The 9,277-nt window shown below is 44.3% G+C and overlaps 1 pseudogene; it reads right to left on the bottom strand.

The window, feature by feature from the left end:
• Positions 1 to 4,722: 4,722 nt before the first annotated feature.
• On the bottom strand, positions 4,723 to 4,840 carry LOC126177541 (5S ribosomal RNA; annotated as a pseudogene).
• Positions 4,841 to 9,277: the final 4,437 nt, after the last annotated feature.

The raw sequence follows: 9,277 nt of genomic DNA, 5'->3' as shown, positions 1-9,277 counted from the left end.
AGTCGTATCTTAGGAGTCCCTGGTTTGTCAGAGGTGGGACTCCGTCACATCCAAAGGTCCGAGGCATTTTGCTCTGATTGTTGCCAGCATCACATTTAAAGTACCAGGGAAGCAGGTTGCTAGCCTTACTTGCCCCGAGTCCCATTGGGTGTTACCCCTAACGGCTGAGGGACTAACCGGTGGATTTGGTAGTCTTTGCCGCATGAGCACAAAGGTGACCACGACTCAGAATACGTCCGAGATGCCCAGCCTTATTCCAAAGTAACTGGTATCCCGACTGTCGGGACCACTTACTTGGCCACTCATATGTTGCCCGTGGTTCATGAACTAGGACATGACTACAGGAACCCACACCATGAACCACCGTGATGAGGAATGAATAAAAATATTTTTTTTGTTTTTTTTTATATATATTTTTTTTTAGTGATGAGGAATGAATAGAAATATTATATGTGGGTGTGCTACTGTTCCCCTGCACCCTCTTTGGAAAATACACAGTCTGCATCAGATCATATGAATTTAGGAGATCTTCCAACAACCTTATTCTTGCACATCAGTTACATTAATATCGAAGTTACCACATATAACTAATTTTTGGTACTACCTATAAAGTGAACCAGGAACCATCTCTAGCTTGAGCAGAAATGCTCTGAAATCAGTGTTAGGGGACCTGTAAACAACAACAATTAGGAGTTTAGTTTCACTAAATTCAACTGCCCCTGCACAACATTCAAATACCTGTTCGGTGTAGTGCCGTAATGTGGCTACGGACTCAAATGGAATACTGTTTTTTATGTACATTCTGCAAAGAACTCTTTGAAAAACAGCCAGCTGATCTGTATTCTGGTAAAGGAAGCTTCTAAATTGTCAAGCAATGTAAACGTGCTTCGATATACTAATAATGTCAGAGTAAACATCTATAAGCAGTTCACTAACTTTATCTCCAATACTTCTTATATTTTGATGAACTATGCTAATTCCTTCACTACTTGGATACCTGACCTCCTCTGAAAGTGACTCCTTTGTTAGACGGGCTTCCTTTAAGCAGGGATACCTATCAGCTGACTTAAATCTGTAAGAGGTGCCGCTCTAATACCAGCTACTACACGAATTTACATTTTAAGGTTTGTGAGCCTTGTAATGCCATGGGCTTGGTTTTACCTGTCGATATGCTTAAATTATGTTGCCTTATTATTTATATACGAGTATTTCATATAGCGCCCACTGTAACTTATTTTCGTTATCTACAAGTTGGTAGTCAGCAAACATACGATCTTTGACAAAATTTACTTCTTTGAGGTTATCCTCTATATTAAACCCCATAATCCGTTGTTTCTGTCCCTTCAAAGGGCGTCTAAATACAGATTAAAAATTGTCGGTGAAATGCCACTCCCTTCTCTGACTCCTTTATTAGTATATTTCCAGAGTCTATCTTAACAGTTACCTGTGTTCCTCAGTATATACTTCGGATGGATTTGGTCAGACGTAATGATTTTCCATTTCTTCCACATTATTTGATATTTTTCCTCTGTGCATATATATTTAAAAGTCTTGCTATAGTCTATAACGACTAAGTGGAATTTCAGGACCTTCCCTCCTGAAAACCTGTTTGTTCTTCGAGTAATATGTTGTTTACGACGTTTCTCCTTGTATTTATTATAATCTTCGCATATATTTTGTATCCCGTATTTAAGAGACTTATACTTCTATTAATTTCACAGTGTCCTTGACCCTCATTAATAAATGTGTGTTACTAATGCTTTCTTCCATTCCATTGCTATTTCCGTTGCTGCAGCATTGATTTAAGAAATCGTAAGACATATACTTAGCTTCTTATGGTAAGTATTTAAGACATTCCCTGCTCAGATTGTGTGTTCCAGGAGCTTCCGGTTTTTATAGTTTTTAAGGACTCTTGATCTTCCTTAAATTGTATTTTGTGAACTTCTGCAATACTTCTTTTCATTTATTGCTTCCTCAGTCTCCTCTTCGGCCTCATTTTTACAAAATTTCATCCTCTCTTCTCTACTTAGAAGACCTAAACTTGCCATACGGTTTTGTTCTTGCTTTAGGTGTATCATTATTTTTGAATGTAGTATATTGACTGCCTGTACGTCTCTTTCTATATTAGGCTTATATCTTTCCTAGCTGTCTTTCTGTGCAACTCTTTCTAATTTCTTCATTTCTTTTCTCTGGTTTCATCGTCTTCGAATGTTTCAGGAGTTTTTGTCATGATCCGCTGTGAATATTGCTCCTTTTTTTTCCTTTGAGAGTATTTTAATTCTCCATTCCAAATAATATGGCCCATTTGTGCTTTGAACTTCTTTTTACTCTGGGGCTTCGAAAGCTACTCTTTCAATCAGTTGAATTAGTTTCTATGGTTATAATTCGATGTTTGTACTCATATGTTCCCTTGCCGCATGTGTAGTCTTGTACTTGTCTGAAATAAACTTCTGAAGATCCTCTAATAAGCTGGTTTTCCATACTGATTTCTTGTAATTTTCTTTTTTGTGCTGTTGTTGCAATTTATAATTCTCATGTAAATTCTGACTTGTTAAAACTGGATGTTGGAATTCTTTCATTTACCCAGCTGTAAGATGATTTGCTGTTCCTTCATTTGACATTTTCTAGAATAGCTGCCCCTGCTGCTACTCTGTCATCAGTAGGTGCACCGCAATAAATTAATGTACAATTTCGCAGAGCACGTGTTCCCTTCTGCTTCTTCTTAGGCTGCAACAACATAACCAAATACAGCTCAGATTTCTTAGCTTATCTCAGTATTCCTACACTGAAGAGCCAAACAAACTGGTACACCTGTCTGTATCATGTAGGGCCCCCACGAGCATGCAGAAGTGCCGCAACACGACGTGACACGCACTCGAATAATATCTGAAGTGGTGCTGGAGGGAAATGACGCCATGAATCCTTGATGACTGTCCATAAATCCAAAAGAATACGAGGGCGTAGAGATCTCTTCTGAACAGCACGTTGCAAGGCATCCGACATATGGTCAATAATGTTCATCTGCGGGGAGTCTGGTGGCAAGGGGAAGTGTTTAAACTCATAAGAGTGTTACTGCAGCCACTCTGTACTAATTATGGGCTTGTGGGGTTTCGCATTGTCAAGCTGGAATTTTCCAAGTCCGTCGGAATGCACAATGGACATGAATGGACGCAGGTGAATATACAGGACGCTCACGTACGTGTCACCAGTCAGATTCGTATCTAGACGTATCAGTGGTCTCATATCACTCCAACAGCAGACACCCCACACCATTACAGGCCTCCACTGACGGAAATGAGCCAAAACGCGTCACCAAAATGAAAAAAAAAATAGTTAATCATGACCAAGACTGCCAAATTTTGTGTGTTTATAGAGGTTACAGGCATAATGTCATCACGAGTAGTCGGGAATAGATTACTGGAAACAGAGTTGAGATGTCGACTTACTATGCCCATTTTGTCGCTGATACCACATACAAACCACAGAGCTGCGTGATGTAGAGCTGGAGTTAGCTAGAACGTTCTGTGCTGGCGTTCTGTCTCATTTAGCAATGAGTCTCAGTTCTGTTTGTGGCGATCAGAAGGACACCAACGTGTCCGTAGATGACCTGGTGAACGGTCGCTGGAAGCAGCCATTGGAGAGACCCATGCCTGCCCCACTCCAGGAATCCAGACGAGAGCAGCTATTGGATATAACAACATGAGTGATTTGGTAGTAACTGCGGAAAGGACGCTGAATACTCGGCAATATGTGGCAAGAATGATACATTTGTTGTCATATCCTTCATGACCAGTATGCCCTGCAATTCACGCCATAAACGACTTGAGGAATTACGGATCTTTAACTGGTTTGCCGAGTATCACACATAAAGCACGCGTAGGGCGTGATATGAAGACGTTTTCGTACCAGACTCCAACTAGCAACCTTCATAAACTGACAGTATGTATTTCAAGCATGGGAAGAAATTCCTCAAGAAGGCATTCTGAGGCTGTTTGATTCCATGGCACAACGAATACAAGAGTGTATTCTTGCCCTTGGGCGTCACACCTCATCTCCCTACTAATGACGATGATGGACTTTCGTTCTGAAAGGCATGAGTGTTTAATCATTCAGTGCCCGTCACGTGGAAAACGCCTCCACAAATTTTAATAGATATCTGATTTGTGCTTTACGGTGTAACACTTTGCACTACTGTCAGTATGTTTTGGACAGGAGAGGAGGAAATAATCGGCTACGTTTCTGAATCTAAAATGGTTTAATAAGTCCACACGAAATCTGAATGAGAATAGCTCGAAGTGGAACTCTTGCCAGGCAAGAGTCTGGTAGAAGTTGGTAAGTCTCACCTTATGAGCGTCCTCGTGAAGACACTTCATGGGTGACCCACAAAGGGGTTTTCACTGTGTGAACTTTAATAACTGAGGAGCTATAAACGATAACTTGATCTAGTTGTGATTATATAGTGCTCTGATGACTATTGTGTGTAGCCATTCTTTTGTTTATTTTCAGTTGGCAGTAAAAAAAACACTCCGTCTACAGGCCTCAAGTGGCCCATCGGGACCATCCGACCGCCGAGTCATCCTGAGAGGAGGATGCGGATAGGAGGGGCGTGGGGTCAGCACACCGCTCTCCCGGTCGTAATGATGGTATTCTTGACCGAAGCCGCTACTATTCGGTCGAGTAGCTCCTCAATTGGCGTCACAAGGCTGAGTGCACCCCGAAAAATGGCAACAGCGCATGGCGGCCTGGATGGTCACCCATCGAAGTGCCGACCACGCCCGACAGCGCTTAACTTCGGTGATCTCACGGGAACCGGTGCATCCACTGCGACAAGGCCGTTGCCCAATTGGCAGTAACTAGACGTAAATGACAAGTTGGCTGGAAATATTGTCCTTGGAGCAAAGAAAGTGGATTTCAAAGTGTTACTGGAATTATGAAATTACGAAAGAAGTGCAGAGACGATGGCTGGTAGAGTTTGTTACTACGCCGCCGTCATGTGTAACGGAAAAGAAATTTGTGAGGGAAGAAGGTGTGCATGATCTGAAGATGAGATGGCGTGGATGAAACCAGTAGCGGCCGAAAGAGGGGTGGACGCAGTGGTAGAAGTTTTCACAAGAACATCGAAGACGTCTATACAGCAAGCTGCGCGTGAATGATGTGTAACGAAATCAAGTGTTCGCCACATTTTATAGCACGCAAAGTGGAAAGTCGTCATTCCCCGGTTGCTTGATGCGGTTAATGACGACTCTCTGAAGAGGTGCCTCCAATTTTGTGAATAGATTTACGATAATGAAGAGCAGACTGATGTCATTGTTTGCTTTGATGAGGCGACGCTTAAAATGGATGGCAACATCATTCACCATAACTGTGTGTGTTGGGCAAGAGGTAATCCTCATGTTACGGAAGAACGAGCTGTTAATCTTCCTATGCTATAAGCGTGGTGTGGCGTGTTTGCCAGAGGACTTGTAGGACGATTATTTTCTTTTTTGAAGGAACAGTGACAGCTATAAAGTACTCTTACATGTTGCAGCAACGAACTGTGTCAGCTGTTCACCAACTCTTCCGATATGAAGACTGCTTTCTTCAAAAAGAGCTGCACCGTCACCTTACCATCGTGACGTGCTACAATTCCTGGTTGACTCATTTGTTGAGAGGTGGATAGGCCAGCGATGAAGTGTTGAGCTTCCACCCAGCCGGTAGACTTCTTTCTGTGGGGAACTCTGGCTGGCATCGTCTATGTCCTAATCCACGTATGCTGCACGACATCAGAGATGCGACTGTGACTGCCAGTTAATCCATTCCAACGGCAATCATAAAAGGTGTGTGTCGATCTGTTCCACAACGTTACAGATGCTGTATTGCTGCCAATGGCGGACATTTAGACATCTTCGACTGTCAAAAACCATCAGTAATGTCGTGACCGTCTATGTGACTTAAAAATTCATAGTCTTAATTATTTTTGTTCGAGTTGTTAAACCTCATTGTAAACCCCATTTTGGACACCCCAAGCAAATGAACACGGTGATTACCAACATCTTGAGCTTTTATGATTAAGTACTTGATACAGTATACGTATGAAGACGAGATAGACTGAGCCATCAATACGTATAAGCCGTGGGACGCAAACAGTGTGACGAAAGAGGCCCGTCGGAATCATTCAAGCGCCTGACAAAACGTAGGTATTTACTAGTCCCATTCAGTTTTATGTAACGATTTGTTCTTTGCACGTGGGACGTTTTGGTCCTTTTTTAAATCCGAGCCACAACAAAAGGTACCCGTGGACAAAAGGAGGCTAGGCAGCGGAGAAAGTGCGTTATTTATTTATCGTAACCATTATGGAGGGAGCTATGTAAATACAAGCTGTCCGGCGGGCGCGCAGCCTCGCCTAAATATTCCTCGGCGCTAGTGTGATAATGGGCGGAGGCGGCGATCGCGAGATGCGTGCGCCCGATACTTTGCCTAATTTATCATTTCCGGCGCGCAGTAAATTCAGCCACCACGGCCGAGCACGTCTGTGTCCGCCTGTGTGTGTGCGCGTGTGCGTGTATTTGTGTGAGTGTATACGAGCCAACCGGGAAAACAACTTATCTCCTTGTTGAATGCATAATAAGCGGCCCGGCGCCGCCATAAACATCTACATTGGGGCCTTGATTGAACAAATGAGCGTCGTGGGGCGCCAGGCGTAAAGTGTCCGTGGGCGCATTACCCGTGACGCAAAGTGTTTCCTGATTCTCCGGCAATACCTGCTCAGCGTCGCTCCGTGTAAGGAGCGGGCCCTGCAGCAGTAGTGACTAATTGCTCGGTTTTGTTCAAAACAACGCAAAGGGCTTAAAGCGGAAAATCCAGTTAACAGAAAGTAATAATACAGTCCAGATAAAACACTGCTTAATTTCATTGCTGTCTTTTCGTTTAGCACGAAACAAAAATAACTTCTCGGACAAACAAATATACAGTCGACTCTTGCTAACTCTAACCTCGATAAATCGAACGTGTTCTAAAGCCGCTTGAAAAAAATCGTCAAATGGGAGAAATCTTATGTGTTTTGGTACACGCCATAAATCGAAGCGACTGTCATGACAGACCGCCCAACAAACCTTCCATCATTCGAAGTTAATGGCTATCTAATACAGGGTCCGGCAAAAAGACCTTGTAAAGTTGGTGCATTAAGTTGTTCTGAAAGCGATGCTGATATTCAAGATAATAAAAGCGGGTTAAAAGCTGTGAACTATCTGGGGAAGTTATCCTTGCATTACTAACCAACTGTTTCACCAGGTATCCAGTCTAGTTTATCAAATTCTCAACCAGACTAACATTAATTATAATCGCTTAGTAGTCATCTTACGACAACCAGTGCGATATATATATACACTCCTGGAAATTGAAATAAGAACATCGTGAATTCATTGTCCCAGGAAGGGGAAACTTTATTGACACATTCCTGGGGTCAGATACATCACATTATCACACTGACAGAACCACAGGCACATAGACACAGGCAACAGAGCATGCACAATGTCGGCACTAGTACAGTGTATATCCACCTTTCGCAGCAATGCAGGCTGCTATTCTCCCATGGAGACGATCGTAGAGATGCTGGATGTAGTCCTGTGGAACGGCTTGCCATGCCATTTCCACCTGACGCCTCAGTTGGACCAGCGTTCGTGCTGGACGTGCAGACCGCGTGAGACGACGCTTCATCCAGTCCCAAACATGCTCAATGGGGGACAGATCCGGAGATCTTGCTGGCCAGGGTAGTTGACTTACACCTTCTAGAGCACGTTGGGTGGCACGGGATACATGCGGACGTGCATTGTCCAGTTGGAACAGCAAGTTTCCTTGCCGGTCTAGGAATGGTAGAACGATGGGTTCGATGACGGTTTGGATGTACCGTGCACTCTTCAGTGTCCCCTCGACGATCACCAGTGGTGTACGGGCAGTGTAGGAGATCGCTCCCCACACCATGATGCCGGGTGTTGGCCCTGTGTGCCTCGGTCGTATGCAGTCCTGATTGTGGCGCTCGTCTGCACGGCGCCAAACACGCATACGACCATCATTGGCACCAAGGCAGAAGCGACTCTCATCGCTGAAGACGACACGTCTCCATTCGTCCCTCCATTCACGCCTGTCGCGACACCACTGGAGGCGGGCTGCACGATGTTGGGGCGTGAGCGGAAGACGGCCTAACGGTGTGCGGGACCGTAGCCCAGCTTCATGAAGACGGTTGCGAATGGTCCTCGCCGATACCCCAGGAGCAACAGTGTCCCTAATTTGCTGGGAAGTGGCGGTGCGGTCCCCTACGGCACTGCGTAGGATCCTACGGTCTTGGCGTGCATCCGTGCGTCGCTGCGGTCCGGTCCCAGGTCGACGGGCACGTGCACCTTCCGCCGACCACTGGCGACAACATCGATGTACTGTGCAGACCTCACGCCCCACGTGTTGAGCAATTCGGCGGTACGTCCATCCGGCCTCCCGCATGCCCACTATACGCCCTCGCTCAAAGTCCGTCAACTGCACATACGGTTCACGTCCACGCTGTCGCGGCATGCTACCAGTGTTAAAGACTGCGATGGAGCTCCGTATGCCACGGCAAACTGGCCGACACTGACGGCGGCGGTGCACAAATGCTGCGCAGCTAGCGCCATTCGACGGTCAACACCGCGGTTCCTGGTGTGTCCGCTGTGCCGTTCGTGTGATCATTGCTTTTACAGCCCTCTCGCAGTGTCCGGAGCAAGTATGGTGGGTCTGACACACCGGTGTCAATGTGTTCTTTTTTCCATTTCCAGGAGTATATATATATATATATATATATATATATATATAGAGAGAGAGAGAGAGAGAGAGAGAGAGAGAGAGAGAGAGAGAGAGAGAATTTAAATAAAAAGAAATAAATCAGTTTATATTAAGACATTTATTTTAACATTGATTATTGTGATGCTAAGATTGGGAGACTGCATACAACACTGCATTCATAAAACACTTGAAGAACGTTGAAACATATGTAAGAGGAAATTAAACACAACCAACCGATTCAATTTTCATCCAAAGAAGTTACGTTCGTAGCGCAATCCTGTCCATCATGAAATTACCACACACTGGTATACTAAATTCATACTAATTGTCTGTGAAATCATCTCGAAAAGAATAACTGAGATCTACTTTGATGATTACACCACATCCTTCACGTGGTCAACTTGGTTTGCACAAAGAGTGTAACTCCACAATAATTTTGGTAATTAAAATAAATTACATCGAAACGCAATTTGCAAAACAAAAACCTCAA

Source organism: Schistocerca cancellata, chromosome 3 (assembly GCF_023864275.1).
Source record: "Schistocerca cancellata isolate TAMUIC-IGC-003103 chromosome 3, iqSchCanc2.1, whole genome shotgun sequence".
Taxonomy (NCBI): domain Eukaryota; kingdom Metazoa; phylum Arthropoda; class Insecta; order Orthoptera; family Acrididae; genus Schistocerca; species Schistocerca cancellata.
The sequence above is the reverse complement of the archived record's forward strand: the minus strand, read 5'-3'. Positions and strand labels throughout refer to the sequence as shown.